The sequence below is a fragment of the Oncorhynchus mykiss genome, chromosome 25 (assembly GCF_057628025.1).
Source record: "Oncorhynchus mykiss isolate SJ-2025 chromosome 25, ASM5762802v1, whole genome shotgun sequence".
Lineage (NCBI taxonomy): Eukaryota > Metazoa > Chordata > Actinopteri > Salmoniformes > Salmonidae > Oncorhynchus > Oncorhynchus mykiss.
This window is the reverse complement of record NC_143046.1, coordinates 53,029,682-53,049,245: the sequence shown is the minus strand read 5'-3', so window position 1 is coordinate 53,049,245 and position 19,564 is coordinate 53,029,682. Positions and strand designations below refer to the sequence as shown.

General features: G+C 43.7%; 1 protein-coding gene across 1 annotated transcript in view; it reads left to right on the top strand.

Moving 5' to 3' along the window:
- The window catches only part of pacrg (PARK2 co-regulated), a 256,594-nt gene that overhangs the window by 88,852 nt on the left and 148,178 nt on the right, over positions 1–19,564 (top strand). The gene's annotated exons all lie outside the window — the stretch shown is intronic.

The following is a 19,564-nucleotide window of genomic DNA, read 5'->3' as shown; positions in this document are numbered from 1 at the left end:
CCTTACGCATTGTGTCCCCGGTTCGCCAGCACAGCCCTGTGCGGGCTATTCCACCTCGCCGCACTGGCCTGGCTACGGGGTGCATTCAACCAGGTAAGGTTGGGCAGGCTCGGTGCTCGAGACCTCCTGTGCGCCTTCACGGTCCGGTCTATCCGGTGCCACCTCCACGTACCAGCCCTCCGGTGGCAGCCCCCCTGCACCAGGCTGTCTCTCCGTCTTCTCTCTACAGGTGCTCCCGTCTGTCCAGAGCTGCCAGAGCCTTCCTCCTGCCCAGAGCTGCCAGTCCCCCGTCTGTCCTGAGCCATCAGAGTCTCCTGTCTGTCCTGAGCCGCCAGTCTGTCCTGAGCCACCAGAGCCGCCAGTCTGTCCTGAGCCGCCAGAGCCGCCAGTCTGTCCTGAGCCGCCAGGAGCTGCCAGAGCCGTCAGTCAGCCAGGAGCTGCCAGAGCCGTCAGTCAGCCAGGAGCTGCCAGAGCCGTCAGTTAGCCAGGAGCTGCCAGAGCCGTCAGTCAGACTGGCGGCTCTCTCCTTCTTCCACCCAAGACAAACGTTACAAAGGGTCAACACTGCAATTATTGACTTTTTGCATCAACTTCATGTAATTGTCATTAAAAGCCTTTGACACTTATGAAATGCTTGTAATTATACTTCAGTATTCCATAGTAACATCTGACACAAATATCTAAAGACATTGAAGCAGCAAACTTTGTGAAATTTATATTTGTGTCATTCTCAAAACTTTTGGCCACGACTGAACATATCTCCTTGGCATATTACATCATTTATGCAGCAGCATACAATGCATTTTTGGACTCACCTTGTTGTGCTGTGCTCACTTACTTCCAAACCACTCATTGTTGAATTTGTGATTTCCAACTTGTTGTTTATGTTCAGTGGCCAATGAGCACCTATACGTTTTATCTATAATTAATTTTCATTATTTATCTTCATATGACAAGGATTGAAAAGGATTTGCCAGTAGATTGTCAAATTGATTCATGATGATTGCTAGCTAAGATTTTAAAAGTATGATGTTGACATGATCAGTCCAATCAAATCTACTGTACATCTGTCTCCAATGACCTTGAGCCTTCTTGGATGGTCACTTCTAATGTATCAGCACCCAAAGGGCTCTAATTTTCAAGATCTCCCCTTAGACTTCGCTGTGACGTAGTTTCCCCATGAGTGACAGAACACTGAGCCAATCACAGTGCAACGCTCCATATTTTTTGCTGGCTTGCCCCACCACAGAAAGCACTGAGCTGAAACACCTGCATTTTGGAGCTGCCTTACTCAAGATAACAAAAAGAGACCATGTTTGTATGCAGCTTTATTAACTCATTGATATATACATATTTCTTTTACATATTTTTTACATTATTAATGCCAAAATAACAGGCAAGCTCCCCCCCCAAAATAATGCCCCACCTGCCATGTATGATGGGTCGCCACTGCTTGTTACAGAGAATAGCTGGGTGTTTTCTGTAACACACACACACACACACACACACACACACACACAGTCTTGTACAGCTAACCTTGTGGGGACACACAATTCAGTCCCATTCAAAATCCTACTTTCCATAACCCTAACCTGTACTCTTACCATAACCCTAACCTTAACCCCAATCCTAACCTTAACCCCAAAACATAGCCTTAACCCTAAAGACTAACCCTAGCTCCTAACCCCAAAACTAACCCTAGCTCCTAACCCTAAACCTAATTATAACCCTAACACTAATTCTAACCTTAACCCTAAACCCCCTAGAAATAGCGTTTTACCTTGTGGGGCCAACAAAATGTCCCTAGTTGGTCAAATGTTTGTTTTTTACTATTATTATTTTGTAAAGGTACTGTTGCTGCAATACTCTATAACGCTTGTGTCCTTGTTCATACACTATGTGGGATTCATGGCTAACTAATGTAAGCAGTTGCAGTAGTAGCTGACTCTACTTGTGGGGAACACTGTTGTACAGCATGGAGTACTTTGCTGATATCTGACTCCACAGACCAACATCCTCCTTTAAAACTTTAACCACATCCTGGTTAATTAAACTCAACGATAAACAAGCTGGTTTGCACCTGTAATATTTCCCCAGACTCTGAGGTGCATGTTAATCAGCCAACAGCTTCTCAACCTTTCTCCTCAAAGTCAAGTAGAGCCCTCACCCTGCATAAGCCCATCACCATCTACATGTAATCCTCCCTTGATGGAGTGCATTGCCATTTCACCAGCATCTTCACTCCAGATTGCGGTCTTATCAGTGGAGGACTCGACAGACCTGTCCCTGAGAACCAAACTGCCTACTCTTGACCTTTGATTGTCTTTGCTTTGTTTTAGTCGGAGAGCCATTAAGGCAAGCAAGCGAAGGAGAGCGAGGGCTTAGATTTGTTACCCCAGCCAGTGTAGTGGCACGGCTAATGCCTTAGCTAAACCCTCTGGCTGAGGCTCTTAAGTGCAAGGGTGGGCGCCTCTGGAAACACTTTGAGCTTTATGTGGCGTGGAGTTTCCTAGGAGGGGAGCACAGTAATCCGACCTGAAGATAATAAGACATGAAACATAAATCCTCTCTGAGAACTACAGCAATTTGGCTCATATTTGCTCACTCTATCAGGGCACGCACTGTTAGGTGTTCAAGAGGAGTCGTTATTTGTCGAAACGCATAAAATAGTCAAGATCTTTAAAGCTGCAATATGTAAATTTTTGTGCGACCTGACTAAATTCACATAGAAATGTGAGTTATAGATCTGTCATTCTCATTGAAAGCAAGTCTAAGAAGCTGTACATCTGTTCTACACTATGTATACAAAAGTATGTGGACGCCCCTTCAAATTACTGGATTTGGCTATTTCAGCCACTCCCGTTGCTGACATCGAGCACACAGCCATGCAATCTCCACATACAAACATTGGCAGTATAATGGCCTTACTGAAGAGCTTAGTGACTTTCAATGTGGCACTGTCATAGGATGCCACCTTTCCAACAAGTCCATTTCTGCCCTGCTATAGCTGCCCCGATGCTGTTATTGTGAAGTGGAAACGTCTAGGAGCAACAATGGCTCAGCTGCGAAGTGATAGGCCACAAAAACTCAGAGAACAGGACCACCGAGTGCTGAAGCGCATAGCGCGTTAAAAACGTCTGTCCTTGGTTGCAACACTCACTACTAAGTTCACTCAAAGATTCTGTGTTTCCACTTTGTGTGAACAGTTTGTTACAGTATGACTCTGCCGCCGTGCACAAAGCTAGGTCCATACAGATTTTTTTTCCCGAGATCGGTGTGGAAGAACTTGACTGGTGTGCACACAGCCCTGACCTCAACCCCATCGAACACCTTTGGGATGAATTGGAACGCCGACTGTGGGCCAGGCCTGATTGCCCAACTTCAGTCCCTGACCTCACCAATGCTCTTGTGGCTGAATGGAAGCAAGTCCCTGCAGCAATGTTCCAACATCTAGTTCAAAGCCTTCCCAGAAGAGTGGAGGCTGTTATAGCAGCAAAGGGGAGATCAATTCTATATTAATGGCCATGATATTGGAATGAGATGTTTGACGAGCAGGTGTCCACATACTTTTGGTCATGTAGTGTATCTATGTGCGCTATTTCTATGCTTCCTGCTCTTAAGTTTTGTTTTGCTTTTTGAAAATATATTTCACAGCAGTTTAGATGGTACAGTTAAGGCGAACTGTTAGGATTTTAGCAACCAGGAATTCTACATATTGCACCTATTCTCCCACCCACCCGCAACCCACTCCCAAACGTAGGCCCTAGACCTCCACCCGTCCCCGAACATTGCTCACGTGTGAAGTCGGTAAACAAAAAATACCTCTGAGAGAGAGAGTCACAGACATTATCATAAGCAACTGTCAAAAAAAACGTATTTGTATTGTTAAGCAGCGAAAAGAAGAGCATGATTTAATTAAAGCCGGGCAAAAGGCACAGGAGGATGACAAAAAAAAAAGAGAAAAGGGAAGTTAATAAAGTAGTGTTGGCCCAGTTGAAAATGAGGATTTACCTTTGGGCACGGCGGCGGCTGCCCAGCTGCCACTCTCAGACAGCCATGGTTAGGCTGGCTGTGTGCTGGGCTCCTCAGGGCTTCAGGCAGTCCCTCTCTCTGGCAGCAAGGCTAATAAAAAATGGGAGAAATTAAAAGCAGACTCACAGGCCTGAATCCCCCTTTCCCCTCCATCCGTGGCTTACCTCTTCCTCCTCACTGCCACCGCCCCTTTTTCTTCTCTTACCTCCTCCCTTTCTATCTGACTGCCTGCTACTGAAACATGTGTTTGCCCCTAGGGGATTTATGCCAATTATTTCCTCTGTAACTTTTTATTTTTTAAATATATTTTTATTTAATTGGCGTTCTGTTTTGTGTAAGGTTGGTGTCAAGGGTGACCGGCCTTTGGCAGTCTAGGGTGGGAAACAGAACAGCGTACAACTGCTTGATATACAAAAACCAATTCTGCTGAGGGCATGCACAGGCTTAAGCCCTCAGCCAAAAACCGGAAACACTTGGCAGAAACAAAGTATCACGATTTTGATCATTTTGAACCAATGTGTTTTTGTGTTCATATTTTTGCTTTTCAAAAAAGTATCAAACGCTGAATGTCAAAGATAGTCTCGTCACTCGATTGATTTTCTACAATGATTCCCTTTTGTATTGTATTAAATTATTAATTGAGTCCATTTCGGTTTGTAGCTGAAATGTTTTATTAGCACTTAATGGCTGGATGATGGCAATGCCAATGTGGGAGAGGAAGTGGTAGGCTCAATCACAGTTCTTCTCTCAGGTGTCTCTCAACAATGGAAATAAAGTGCACACTAGCTAATACTTTTACCTGGAGGGATGTTTTAGTCAGAATTACCAGTCAATTCTCAAGTGTTTAAATTTTAAACTCTCATAATGTACACTACATCAAAGCAGCCACATTTGGATTAAATAATAAATGAAGGCAATCAGATCAGCATGTGTAAAGGGGTTGGCTGGCCTGGAAACTCCTTGATTGGTGCTCCCCAGACCCTCGGACTGGTTATTAAAGCCTCTCTGTCCAGCAGGCACCAGACAATCCACACACTGCACATCTCACAGCATAGTCCTAGACCTCCCAAAACCATTGCTACACATCTAGGATGGAGTAAGAGTGCCTATTCAGTACAGTAGGCTATGTGACAGATTTTGTCCTTTGAAATGCACTGAGTTTACCAAACATTAAGAACATGTGCTCTTTCCATGACATAGACTGATCAGGTGAATCCAGGTGAAATATATCATCCCTTGTTGATGTCACTTGTTAAATCCAGGTCATTGAAGGGGAGGAGACAGGTTAAAGAAGGATTTTAAAGGCTTGAGACAATTGAGACATTGATTGTGTTTGTGCCATTCAGAGGGTGAATGCGCAATAGAAAATATTTAAATGCCCTTGAACGGGTTACGGTCGTAGGTGCCAGACGCACCGGTTTGTCTCAAGAACTGCAACGCTGCTGGGTTTTTCACACTTAACATTTTCTGTGTGTATCAAAAATGGTCCACCACCCAAAGGACATCCAGCCAACTTGACCCAACTGTGGGAAGCATTGGAGCGCCACGTCTGTTTCTATGGGCACAAGCACTGTTCATGACACAAACTGTTCCCTCTTGTTGGTGGAGAGAAAATGTTGCAGGTTTAAAGCTTATTCCCAGCAATTCTACACATTTTGTCATGGGGTGCAGAGAAAATGTTGCAGTTTTCGTGCAATTCTATATGATATTTGAGCTAAATCTATGGGCTGAAAAACCTAGCTAAAAAACAGCTGACATGGGAAAATTGATCTGGACATGTCTGACAAGTTATAAATAGCTCTCTAAGGTATGCAAAGACTGACACGACAAGAGGAAAACTGATGATGCACTACCCAATTTCCAAATTGCACCTTGTGCACTCCACTATTACATCTTACAAGAGTACATTGAAAGCTGTACTGACCCCCACAGTTTGGGAAACACTGATGTAGATCTATGCGTCATTGTTTACATATGAATTAATATTCCAACAATTCTCGGCAAGTACAAAAGTCCAACTCAGCCATCATTTTCTGTGTGTATACATCAAACACATGGTTTCCAGTTGTTTGATGCGATTCCAGTTGCTCCGTTCTGGACATCCTTATGAGCCGTTCTACCTTCAGCAGCCTCCTGTGGTGTGTATCGCTTTTGGTTTAATACAAAACGTGATATTTTTTCCCCTTCCCTACCTTTTCACTCACTCAGTCAGTCTTTTTTCTTTCCTATCATCCCCCTCTCTGCGGATGCCACTGATTATGACTAATTACGTTGATGATTGGCAGTGCTGAGGGTGCTCAATCTGGATTCCATAATCTATTTTTTTCTCTCCTCTTTACCGTGGCTGAGCCACAGCAGTGATGAGCTCACGGAGTCACTCCACTCATCCCTACAGTATGTCCAATATAGACCCACGGATAGAGCCACTCTCTCGCTCAGCATAAGCAGGCTTTGCCTCGGCCTATGAGAACAGGAGGGATGGGTGGAAATATCAGACAACCCTTTTTTTCCCACCTTTTCTCTAATCCTTACCCTGAAGCAAAGGCCATTGAATTATATGGGCACTTCTAGGTCTCTTAACAGAGGCAAATAACCCAAATAAATTCAGTCTAGCAGACATGTGGCTTGTGGAGTGAGGGCTTGTATGACGTCAGGATGAGCATGTACTTTAACATTCAACCAAGGATTAAGCCCCCCCCCCCCCCCCCCTTTCACTTAATTGGTTTAGATGAATATCGGGAATAAAGCTTGGTTTAAGCCATGCAATTAGTAGAGCGGTGTTATTGAATTTATGAGTGTGCCAGGAATACTGAATGCTAAGTTACAAACAACTCATAAATCATATCCATTTTCTAAGATTGAATATGTATAATATTTTTTGTGTATATCATTTTTTAAAAATGACATACAGTTGAAGTCGGAAGTTTACATACACTTAGGTTGGAGTCATTAAGAAAGCTTGTTTTTCAAACACTCAACACATTTCTTGTTAACAAACTATAGTTTTGGCAAGTCGGTTAGGACATCTACTTTGTGCATGACACAAGTCATTTTTCCAACAATTGTTTACAGACAGATTATTCCACTTATGGATCACAATTCCAGTGGGTCAGAAGTTTACATAAACTAAGTTGACTGTGCCTTTAAACAGCTTGGAAATTCAAGAGAATTATGTCATGGCTTTAGAAGCTTCTGGTGGGCTAATTGACATCATTTGAGTTAATTGGATGTTTATTTTATTTTATTTATTTCACCAGGTAGGCCAGTTGAGAACAAGTTCTCATTTACAACTGCGACCTGGCCAAGATAAAGCACAGCAGTGTGAACAGACAGCAACACAGAGTTACACATGGAGTAAACAATAAACAAGTCAATAACACAGTAGAAATGCTTTTACATTTAAAAAAAGAAAAAGAGTCTATATACATTGTGTGCAAAAGGCATGAGGAGGTAGGCGAATAATTACAATTTAGCAGATTAACACTGGAGTGATAAATGATCAGATGGTCATGTGCAGGTAGAGATACTGGTGTGCAAAAGAGCAGAAAAGTAAATAAATAAAAACAGTATGGGGACGAGGTAGGTAAATTGGGTGGGCTATTTACCGATGGACTATGTACAGCTGCAGTGATCGGTTAGCTGCTCAGATAGCAGATGTTTAAAGTTGGTGAGGGAGATAAAAGTCTCCAACTTCAAAGATTTTTGCAATTAGTTCCAGTCACAGGCAGCAGAGAACTGGAAGGAAAGGCGGCCAAATGAGGTGTTGGCTTTAGGGATGATCAGTGAGATACACCTGCTGGAGCGCGTGCTACGGATGGGTGTTGCCATCGTGACCAGCGAACCGAGATAAGGCGGAGCTTTACCTAGCATGGACTTGTAGATGACCTGGAGCCAGTGGGTCTGGCGACGAATATGTAGCGAGGGCCAGCCAACTAGAGCATACAGGTCGCAGTGGTGGGTGGTATAAGGTGCTTTAGTAACAAAGCGGATGGCGCTGTGATAAACTGCATCCAGTTTGCTGAGTAGAGTATTGTAAGCCATTTTGTAGATGACATCGCCGAAGTCGAGGATCGGTAGGATAGTCAGTTTTACTAGGGTAAGTTGTGAGTGAAGGCGTGAGTGAAGGAGGTTTTGTTGCGAAATACAAAGCCGATTCTAGATTTGATTTTGGATTGGAGATGTTTGATATGAGTCTGGAAGGAGAGTTTACAGTCTAGCCAGACACCTAGGCACTTATAGATGTCCACAACAATGTTCGAAAGCCTTGGCCAGGTCGATGAAGACGGCTGCACAGTACTGTCTTTTATCGATGGCGGTTATGATATCGTTTAGTACCTTTAGCGTGGCTGAGGTGCACCCGTGACCGGCTCGGAAACTAGATTGCACAGCGGAGAAGGTACGGTGGGATTCGAGATGGTCAGTGATCTGTTTGTTGACTTGGCTTTCGAAGACCTTAGATATGCAGGGCAGGATGGATATGGGGATCTCAGACGATATGAAAGAGAGGTTGAACAGGCTGGTAATAGGGGTTGCTACATTGGCGGCGGATAGTTTCAGAAATAGAGGGTCCAGATTGTCAAGCCCAGCTGACACTAGGCTACCTGCCTCCCCAGATAGTATGTGAACATAACATTGTAACTGTAATTGTAACTAATAGCCTAAATAGTATCATTGATGATATGTGACTTACATTGCCTTCAGAAAGAATTCACATCCCTGGGTGCCCTTGTTTACAGATTTAGGGTTGTACCTGGTGGGTTCCTTGATGATTTGTGTGAGATTGAGGGCATCTAGCTTAGATTGTAGGACTGCCGGGGTGTTAAGCATATCCCAGTTTAGGTCACCTAACAGAACGAACTCTGAAGCTAGATGGGGGGCGATCAATTCACAAATGGTGTCCAGGGCACAGCTGGGAGCTGAGGGCTATTGAAACTATTTCTAGAGAGATTAATTTTTAAAATTAGAAGTTTGAACTGTTTGGGTATGGACCTGGAAATTATGACATTACTTTGCAGGCTATCTCTGCAGTAGACTGCAACTCCTCCCCCTTTGGCAGTTCTATCTTGACAGAAAATGTTATAGTTTGGTATGGAAATCTCAGAAGTTTTGGTGGCCTTCCTAAACCAGGATTCAGACACAGCAAGGACATCAGGGTTGGCAGAGTGTGCTAAAGCAGTGAGTAAAACAAACTTAGGGAGGAGGCTTCTGATGTTGACATGCATGAAACCAAGGCTTTTTTGATCACAGAAATCAACAAATGAGGATGCCTGGGGACATGCAGGGCCTGGGTTTACCTCCACATCACCTGCGGGACAGAGGAGGAGTAGAATGAGGGTGCGGCTAAAGGCTATCAAAACTGGTCGCCTAGAGCGTTGGGGACAAAGAATAAAAGGAGCAGATTTCTGGGCGTGGTAGAATATATTCAGGGCATAATGCGCAGACAGTGGTGTGGTGGGGTGCGGGTACAGCGGAGGTAAGCCCAGGCACTGGGTGATGATAAGAGAGGTTGTATCTCTGGACATGCTGGTTGTAATGGGTGAGGTCACCGCATGTGTGGGAGGGGGGACAAAGGAGGTATCAGAGGTATGAAGAGTGGAACTAGGGGTCTATTGTAAACTAAAACAATGAAAACTAACCTGAACAACAGTATACAAGGCATATTGACATTTGAGAGAGACATACAGCGAGGCATAAAGTAATCACAGGTGTTGATTGGGAGAGCTAGCTAAAACAACAGGTGAGACAACAACAGCTAATCAGCTAACACAACAACAGCAGGTAAAATGATGATGACTAGGCAGAGAGGGTCGGATTAACTACACACAGAGCCTGAGTTCGCGACTGGGGCCGACAGATAAAAAATAAATAAACAGAATGGAGATGAAGGCACAGCGGATGGAGTATTCGTCGGCAGACCAGTCGTGGTAGTGCGGCGGGGCGCTGTGTCGACAGAGAATCCAAGCCAGATGGCGAAAGAGATATTGTGGAATTTAGTTTGCTAGCCGGGAGATGTGCCTGACTCACGTCTAACTGGTGCTAGCTTCATGGCAGTGGCGTTAGCCACTATATCCAATCGGTAGCAGCGGTGATCCTGTGCCAAGTTCCAGAGGTTACAGCAAGGATCCGGTGGAGTTTTGGGCTCCAGCCGTGCATGAGTGGGGTTCGGGTGAACAGCTGAGTAGGCCGGGAGGTGGGCCTCAGGGAATAGCTTTGGTACTAGGTGCCACGGTGAGTGAAAGCTAGCTGTGAGCTAACTAGCTGTGAGCTAGCTAGCTGCAAGCTGTGAGCTAGCTAGCTAGCTGCAAGCTAGCTGTGAAGATCAGAAGTAGTGGTCCAGGGATTACGGCAGGAATCCGGCGTTGTTGTGGATGTGTTCCTGTGGATGTATTTCAAGATATACCTTCAAACTCAATGCCTCTTTGCTCTTTTGGAGAAATGTCCTCTGGTCTGATGAAACAGAAATAGAACTGTTTGGCCATAATGACCATCGTTATGTCTGCAAGCCGAAGAACACCATCCCAACCATGAAGCACAGGGGTGGCAGCATCGTGTTGTGGGGGAGCTTTGCACCAGTCCCTCTAATTGTTTAGCTAGCTAGCTACTTGTCTTAAAAAAGTCTCCATTATGCAAGTATCCATTTCAACAGAATGTCTCTGCAACAACTGTTGATAGATGTACTAGCTGGTCATTTGCTCTGGCTATCTACTCCGATTTCAGACCACGGGTAAGATAGTTACATTTTCAGACATATATACAGTGCATTGCAAAAGTATTCTGCATTTTTCTAATTTTGTTGCATTACAACCTGTATTTTAATGGATTTTTATTTGGATTTCATGAAATGGACATATACAAAATAGTCCAAATTGGTGAAGTGAAATGCAAAAAAATTTCTTGTTTCAAAAAATGTTTTTAAATAAATAAAACCGGAAAAGTGGTGCGTGCATATGTATTCACCCCCTTTGCTAGGAAGGTCCTAAGTAAGATGTAGTGCAACCAATTACCTTCAGAAGTCACATAATTAGTTAAATAAATCTAAGTGTCACATGTTGTGTCCACATGATCTCAGTATATATGCACGTGTTCTGCAACACCACTAAGCAAGGGGCACCACCAAGCAAGCGGGACCTTGAAGACCAAGGAGCTCTCCAAACAGGTCAGGGACAAAGTTGTGGAGATGAACAGCATTCTCACATAGGTATTCCTCTTGTCCAGATGGGTTAGGGCAGTGTGCAGTGTGGTTGCGTCGTCTGTGGACCTATTGGGGCGGTAAGCAAATTGAAGGGGGTCTAGGGTGTCAGGTAGGGTGGAGGTGATATGGTCCTTGACTAGTCTCTCAAAGCACTTCATGATGACGGAAGTGAGTGCTACAGGGCGGTAGTCGTTTAGCTCAGTTACCTTAGCTTTCTTGGGAACAGGAACAATGGTGGCCCTCTTGAAGCATGTGGGAACAGCAGACTGGGATAAGGATTGATTGAATACGTCCATAAACACACCAACCAGTTGGTCTGCGCATGCTCTGAGGACGCGGCTGGGGATAAGGTCTGGGCCTGCAGCCTTGCGAGGGTTAACACGTTTAAATGTTTTACTCACGTCGGCTGCAGTGAAGGAGAGTCCACAGGTTTTTGGTAGCGGGCCGTATCAGTGGCGCTGTATTGTCCTCAAAGCGAGCAAGGATGTTGTTTAGTCTGTCTGGGAGCAAGACATCCTGGTCCGCGACGGGGCTGGTTTTCTTTTTGTAATCCGTGATTGACTGTAGACCCTGCCACATACCTCTTGTGGCTGAGCCGTTGAATTGCAACTCTACTTTGTCTCTATACTGACTCTTAGCTTGTTTGATTGCCTTGCGGAGGGAATAGCTACACTGTTTGTATTCGGTTGTCAACCTGGTTAAAAGCAGTGGTTCGCGCTTTCAGTTTTGCGCGAATGCTGCCATCGATCCACAGTTTCTGGTTTGGGAATGTTTTAATAGTTGCTGTGGGTACGACATCGCTGATGCCCTTGCTAATAAACTCGCTCACCAAATAAGCGTACTCGTCAATGTTGTTTTTTGATGCAATGCGGAACATATCCCAATCCACGTGATCGAAGCAATCTTGAAGCGTGGAATCAGATTGGTTGGACCAGCGTTGAACAGACCTGAGCACAGGAGCTTCCTGTTTTCGTCTCTGTCTTTAGGCTGGGAGCAAGAAAATGGAGTCGTGGTCAGCTTTTCCAAAGGGAGGGCGGGAGAGGGCCTTATATGCGTTGCGGAAGTTAGAATAACAATGATCCAGGATTCCTACTGTTCCTCAACTCAAGTGTATTGATATGCCATTTTGTAGCTCTGAACAAAAGGGTTGAATACTTATTGACTCAATATATTTCTGCTTTTCATTTTTTATTAATTGCGAATTTCTCTACAAACAATATTACACTTTGACATTATGGGGTATTGTGTGTAGATCAGTGACAAACAAAATCTAATTTTAATACATTTTAAATGTAGCCTGTAACACAACCAAATGTGGAAAAAGTAAAGGGGTGTGAATACTTTCTGAAGGCACTGTATAAAGTATGGTTTCCTTTACTCTGTTAAATCTACCCTTTGGAATGACTTCCGCAGCAGCAGTGAATCTATTTAGTTATTAAGACATCTCTCAATAATCATTCTCATGAATGCACACTGGTAGCAGTCAGTGACAAATATCTAAAGCTAAGCTGGGCTTGATTTAAACCCTGGATGGGGAACCAAATGGATAGCTGTAGAAAATTAACTCTCCAGTAGGAGGTGCTGCCCAGCCTATGTTTTTTTTTCTGATAGTGGATATAATGATGAAGATCTGATGTTGTTGCAAAGATACAAATTTAACATATGTTATACAAGGTTTGTCTATATTGAAAATTGGTTGCCACCTTCAAAACAACAGTATACGTTGATGACTTTTCCCACGTAGATTCCACGTCACAGTACGTTGACAAATTGCGTTGAAACAGCGTTGATTCAACCAGTTTGTGCCCAGTGGGGAGACAGTGGGAGAGAAAATTGCCCCGAAATTCAATATGCTCTCCAATTATCATGTGTAATAGGCTGTAAAATCCTAATATCTATTCAGCCATTTGGAAAGGCACAAGAAATGGCCTGGCCACTTAGCCTAGTTTCTCTGCCCCCTTCCTGCAGATGACAGACTACCCTATCTGGTGAACAGAAATAAATAATATGAGTAATATTTCATTCAAAGGCCCTCCATGTATCCTCATTTTTTCTTATTAACTGACTTTCGCCCCCGTTCTTCATCTTTCCTATTTATCCACACCCCAACGGTGATTACCTCCAGTGAACTTCTTACCGGACCCCCGACACACTCCTTCTCTCCAGACCATGGGAGGTCAAAATATTTGAACCATGGCGTTCCTTATGTTTGCATTTCAAGATTTGGAATTTCCTCACATTGTCGCCATCATCATGTCCTTGTCTTTATCTTCCTCGTCGTCTTCGTCATCGGCAGCAGCGTCAGCATTACCTGGGGTCATAGAATGCATGGAGTGTATTTTGAGGTGACACTCACCCCCATGACCTTGGAGAGTCCTGTTGTATAATGCATTGATTGATGCATTGTGAATGGATAGATGCATACAGTATCGTCGATTGATCCAAACGTTAAACTCTTTCTAATTTACAGCCCTATTTATTGTACCATAAGTAAGCCTTGTGAACAGATGAGGAAATGGTCATCTCATTTTCATAATTCATCTTTGGCCCTCTGATTGGGTTGCCACTGGATGCCCCCAGCACCCGAGAAACATTAAAGCCAACAGCATTAGCAGCTATGAGAGGAAATCCACTGTCTGCCAATCACATCCCAGCTTGTCCCTACAGGGCCAGAACCCGAGTTGTACTGAGGGGAGGTTATCACGCCTGTGGCGAGACCTAATTTTCCTCTCACATACCATGGCTGTCTCCTCCGCTGCCAGGACTGCTGTAGAAAATAGATAAGAGGAGGAGTATGAATCAAAGGTGCTGTCTATAAAAGACAAGCCAACACACTGCACTACACTTGGCTTTATTGTTCTCTCTCCCTCCCTTTTTTCCTTTTCTCGTCCTTTTTATTTGGAGTAGAACAGAAAAGTTTATTTTCCAGTTCTCTCTTCCTGCAGTGTGTTTTGTCCATGAGAGAAGCAGAGGGGGGATAGAGCGCGCGCGCGAGAGAGAATAAGATAAAACGATTGATGGAGAGAGAAAGGAAGAGCCAGACAAAAGAGAGAGATAGAACAGAAAGAGGGGGAGTGAGAAAGAGAGGGAAGGAGACAGATACAGCGAGGAGAGAAAGGAGGTAGTGTTGTAGAGTAGAGTAGGGGGACCAAGCTGTTTGAGAGGGAAGGAGACAGATACAGAGAGGAGAGAAAGGCGGTAGTGTTGTAGAGTAGAGTAGGGGGACCAAGCTGTTTGAGAGGGAAGGAGACAGATACAGAGAGGAGAGAAAGGAGGTAGTGTTGTAGAGTAGAGTAGGGGGACCAAGCTGTTTGAGAGGGAAGGAGACAGATACAGAGAGGAGAGAAAGGAGGTAGTGTTGTAGAGTAGAGTAGGGGGACCAAGCTGTTTGAGAGGGAAGGAGACAGATACAGAGAGGAGAGAAAGGAGGTAGTGTTGTAGAGTAGAGTAGGGGGACCAAGCTGTTTGAGAGGGAAGGAGACAGATACAGAAAGGAGAGAAAGGAGGTAGTGTTGTAGAGTAGAGTAGGGGGACCAAGCTGTTTGCGCCTGCATCTTTTTCAATAAACTTGTCAGAAGCAGACTCATCTTCATCGCCCCGGCCGCTCGCTGAGTCGACTGACAATACCTGTCAAGTATCCCCCACCTCGCGCCGGCAACAACAACAACAACTCTGCCTTCTCTCTCCACGCTTTAAAAAATAGGACAGCTTCCCTTCCCCTCCCCCATGCTGGGAGAACATAAGCAATGCAAAGTTTACTGTTGTCATCACCTCTGTTTTCGACTCAAGTTTTCTTCACTCAAAGCTTTTTGCAGTTTGACTGAGCAGACACTGAGCATTGTGTGGTGTCCCAGTGGCACAGATATTTAAGCTTTGTTTTGTTGGCAGAAAAAATGTATTTGAAAAGTAGAGGTCAGAGGTTGTTTGACAATTAAAGCCATTTTCTATTTTAATATTAAAAAAAAAACAGATATACTGTAGCATTATTGACGTTTCTGACTACATATCTTTTCTCTACAACCAACATGGAGGCTTGTGTGGTATAGTATTCATTCTGTGCTCATGTAATCATAACGACAGTAGCCTACAGTATTTGTGATGATACATACGTAGAGGAGTACAGCACCAGCTCATATCACTCTTTCTCGTGGCTCCTCAATAAGGTTATTATCAGGCTATGATTGATATAGTGCAATGTCCTCACAAACAGCACTCAGTGTTGTTTACTGTAGGATTTAAGACTTGGGCCTGTCTTCCCCAGTATCTAAACAGCCCGTCTCTTATTAGTCCTGAATGTCACATCCAAGGTTGTTTTATCGCCCTCATCTCTGTTAAAAAAAAAACATATTTCCCCCTGGAATGAAGGAGGGAGAATTTGTACATTTGGTGTTCTCGAAAAAAGGCCCCACCATCTTGCACAGTGTCACATTTGAAAAGAGCAAGCGACCGACCCACAAGATTTCCCCATTCTGTGCTGGGCTGATAAGCGATGACATATTTCCTCCTTGTGGGTCATAGTCTTGGAGCAGTTTTATTGCCTTTTGTAATTACATCTGGTTCAGTGTTCTTCTTCCCTTTCTCCTTCCGTCGAAATGGGAAGTGAATTCGTGGTTGTTTACACGCAAGCCTATGTCCCTTAAGTGAGCTTACTCCACTACCAGCATTATCTCTTCTTCGAGGAAAAACCTTTCTCGATGGTTTGAGAGAAATCTTTCTGAGATTAAAACAATCATGTCTGCAGAACTTTCACTCCATTGACCCTAGTGAGGTAACATTTATTTACACTGAGTGTACAAAACATTAAGAACACCTGCTCTTTCCATGCCACCGACTGACCAGGTGGATCCAGCTGAAAGCTGTGATCCCTTATTGATGTCACTTGTTAAATCCACTTCAATCCGTGTAGATGAACGGCGCCAGGTTAAAGAAGGATTTTTAAGCCTTGAGACAATTGAGACATGGATTGTGTACGTGTGCCATTCAGGGGGTGAATGGGAAAGATCAAATATTTAAGTACCTTAAACAGGGTATGGTAGTAGGCGCGTGTCAAGAACGTCAACACTGCTGTTTTTTTTTCACACTCAACAGTTTCCTGTGTTCATCAAGAATGGTCCGTGTGACGGAGAAGTCCGTCACTGGCCGCAGGCAGCGTTTGGTACACTAACACACACACAGTCAGCCTCCCTGCTCCGTTATCAGCTCCGTTAACAATGTGGGTCGACACACGAGTTAACTTCCCTATCTTAGCACATACATTTCTCACTTTATTCTCCCGTCAGGAGCAGTTTATGGTAGAAAGAATATACAGACAAGCGTTCATGTTTAATTTAAGCAACTTGTATTGCACTTATGACTGATAAGGAGGGATGGGGATTTTGTAAATGTGTTGTATTGGTATGTTGTGTCGTGAGAAACGTGTCGCATGTATATAATTCATTATGTTTAGCTGAGGGGTAAAATGTAGGCTTTGACGAAGGTAATTGCTGATTTAATTAGTGCTGGGTATGTTCTGATGGGAGGGGCTTCCCCTACAAAAGGAGCCTCTCTTTCAGTTCAAGAGGGAACCATTTTGGATTGAGCTGTTGATGGGGGCAGCATTGTTTTAAAGCTGTCCCCATAATGTATACTTTGGATGGCAGTACTGTTGTTTTTGTTCCGGATTCACTATGGAAATAAACACCCTTGCGCAGAAGTTACTTTTGAGGCTCTGCCATTTTTTGTAGGGATTTTGATAGAGGTTAGGTTTTTCAGTTTAGCCTTCTGGCCTACTCTACGTGACAGTCCACCACCCAAAGGACATCCAGCCAACTTGACACAACTGTTGGAAGAATTGGAGTCAACCGCGGGCATGCAGCTCCAGCGGGACAGCCTCGCAGTGGAAATATCAGAGCGGGATTGAACTTCGCTCAGTTTTCCAGTTAGTTATCACGTTCAACGTTTCCCTTTACTGTGGGAAATGTGATTGGGTCAACGCAACATTAGCCACTTTCAATGCAACATCCCGAAACAAAACCAACTATGCAAGAGATTTTGTTGTAGGCAAAATGCATTGGAGTAGGATTCTGTTGCATTGACAAGCACTACTCAGGCCCGTACTCTGCACAGACCGGAGCATATATGTAAATGCATCATATGGATCTGTGCCATTCACTTTGAATTGGACTGTTTCTACAGCATGAGCGGTCGTGAGTAGATGCACTTGTTTTGAGATCAAAGCGAGAGCTACATGTACCGACTTGTGCACATTTGTACATTTGTTAATATCCTTTGCTAGTTAGTGAGTTATTAGCCCAGTTATAGATCATGTGTAGTCAGCAATGGGGGAGGGATTGCTTCCTACAAGAGCAGAAAACGTGTGCGTTTCTAGACATCTTTGGAAAGCAAGTCAGTTTAAGAGCTTTTTTTTGTCTTAAAGGGGCAGTGTTGTATTTTGAGACGGGCTTGAATAAGCTAAGTAGCCAATAGGCAGCATAATGTGTCTTGATTCTCTGGTGTAATGGTATGGGAATAATGAAGCATTTTATTTTGTAAAGTGGTTTCTAACAACACAACATTTTCAGTTACCTCGTTGTCTGAAGGACAAGTGAATAAACAGGTTCATGTCAAGCCCTGAATGTTTTTTTCAATAGTCTCACGTAATTTAGAGCTACATTGAACACCACACATTGGCTGATACTGTAGGCTGATACTGTAGGCTGAATGATAGAACAGCTATGTCCATGTTAAAATGTTATGTGATACATTTTCTCCATTGTTTTGTGTGTATTCTCCTCAATTTTCAATCTTGTCTCACTGCTGCAACTCCCCAGTGGGCTCCATTGTTTTTGATGATAGGCCACTCTGGTAGGCCTACATTATGATGAAATAGTCACAGTAGCCTACTTGACCACTGTTAAAACTAACTTGCGGGTACAGCCCCAGTGTTTGCAGTAAACGTGCGCCGAAAGTTGCACTGATTTTTCACAATGTTCAAGTTTGTGACCTGAAATATGCTCAGTGAGGGGAAAAAGTGAGAGGGAACATTGGCCAGCGTCCCTGTGGAACGTTTCGTACACTCAGTGTATTTTCCACTTCTATACTCTTGACATTAGCGGGCTCAGACAAATCCAGTCAGACCTTTTGTAAGCGTAACATGACATTGGTCTGTATTTTCCTTTCACCTTGGAGAAGTATATCACCTTTTCAAGTGCTTCAAACAACCACTTTGATGTTCGCTGATTATAAAACTGAGTGATGGCTGACGAGATTCGTGCGGAATGGTGTCCTCAGATCTAATCAAGTACGGAACAATCGAAACCGCCCAATAAAATAATCCAAATAGTTTCCTGTTCAATTATTCTTCCGAATTATCAAATAATAATGCCTACTGAATGATTCATCTTTCAGCAACCTCCTCAGATCTCTTGGCGTTGAAGCATGCTGTGCTGGATCTTCACTGACATTTCAAAAGCCGGGTTTCATCCATAACGTTTGTGTACTGTACAAACCTGTTGTCCTACATTTGTCAATGCCGCATCAAACATTTGTCAACGTGAACAATCCACTCCTTTCCCTTTTATTTCGGGTCCCTTCTCACAAAGGTGTCGGTGAGGGAATACAAAGTGAAAGTAATGACGGCGATGGGCAATCTGATCACCGCTGCTGTAGGGGAAACTAAGCCATCGGCCATCGCTCCACCTCTCAGGTAGAGATGAAACGCTCTCTCTTCTCCCCTCCTGCTGTGCCTCCTGCTAGGCTTGGCCACTGGGCTGATGGAGAGTGCCCACCCAGCTAGCACATAATGTTCTGAGAATCATATGTTTCTTAGAGCATGGTGAGAGTGTGGTTGTCCTATGGTTATTTTGCATACAACCTTTTCGCAACATTCTGCTTTGGAACATTCTCAGCACATTTATGGAACTTAACAAAAAAACGTAATTTTTTTATAGTATTTCTTCTTTAAATAGTCATCACTAGCACCTTAGAGGCTGCTGCCCTATATAGTTGAAATCAGAAGTTTACATACACATAGGTTGTCATTAAAACTCATTTTTCAACCACTTCAAACATTTATTGTTAACAAACTATAGTTTTGGCAAGTCGGTTAGGACATCTACAAGTCATTTTTCCAACAATAGTTTAAAAACAAATTATTTCACTTATAATTTACTGTATCACAATTCCAGTGGGTCAGAAGTTTACATACACTAAGTTGACTGTGCCTTTAAACAGCTTGGAAAATTCCAGAAAATGACATCGTGGCTTTAGAAGCTTCTGATGTATGTATTTCATGGGAAAATCAAAGGAAATCAGCCAAGACCTAAAAAAAAAACCTAAAAAAAACAACAACGTGTAGACCTC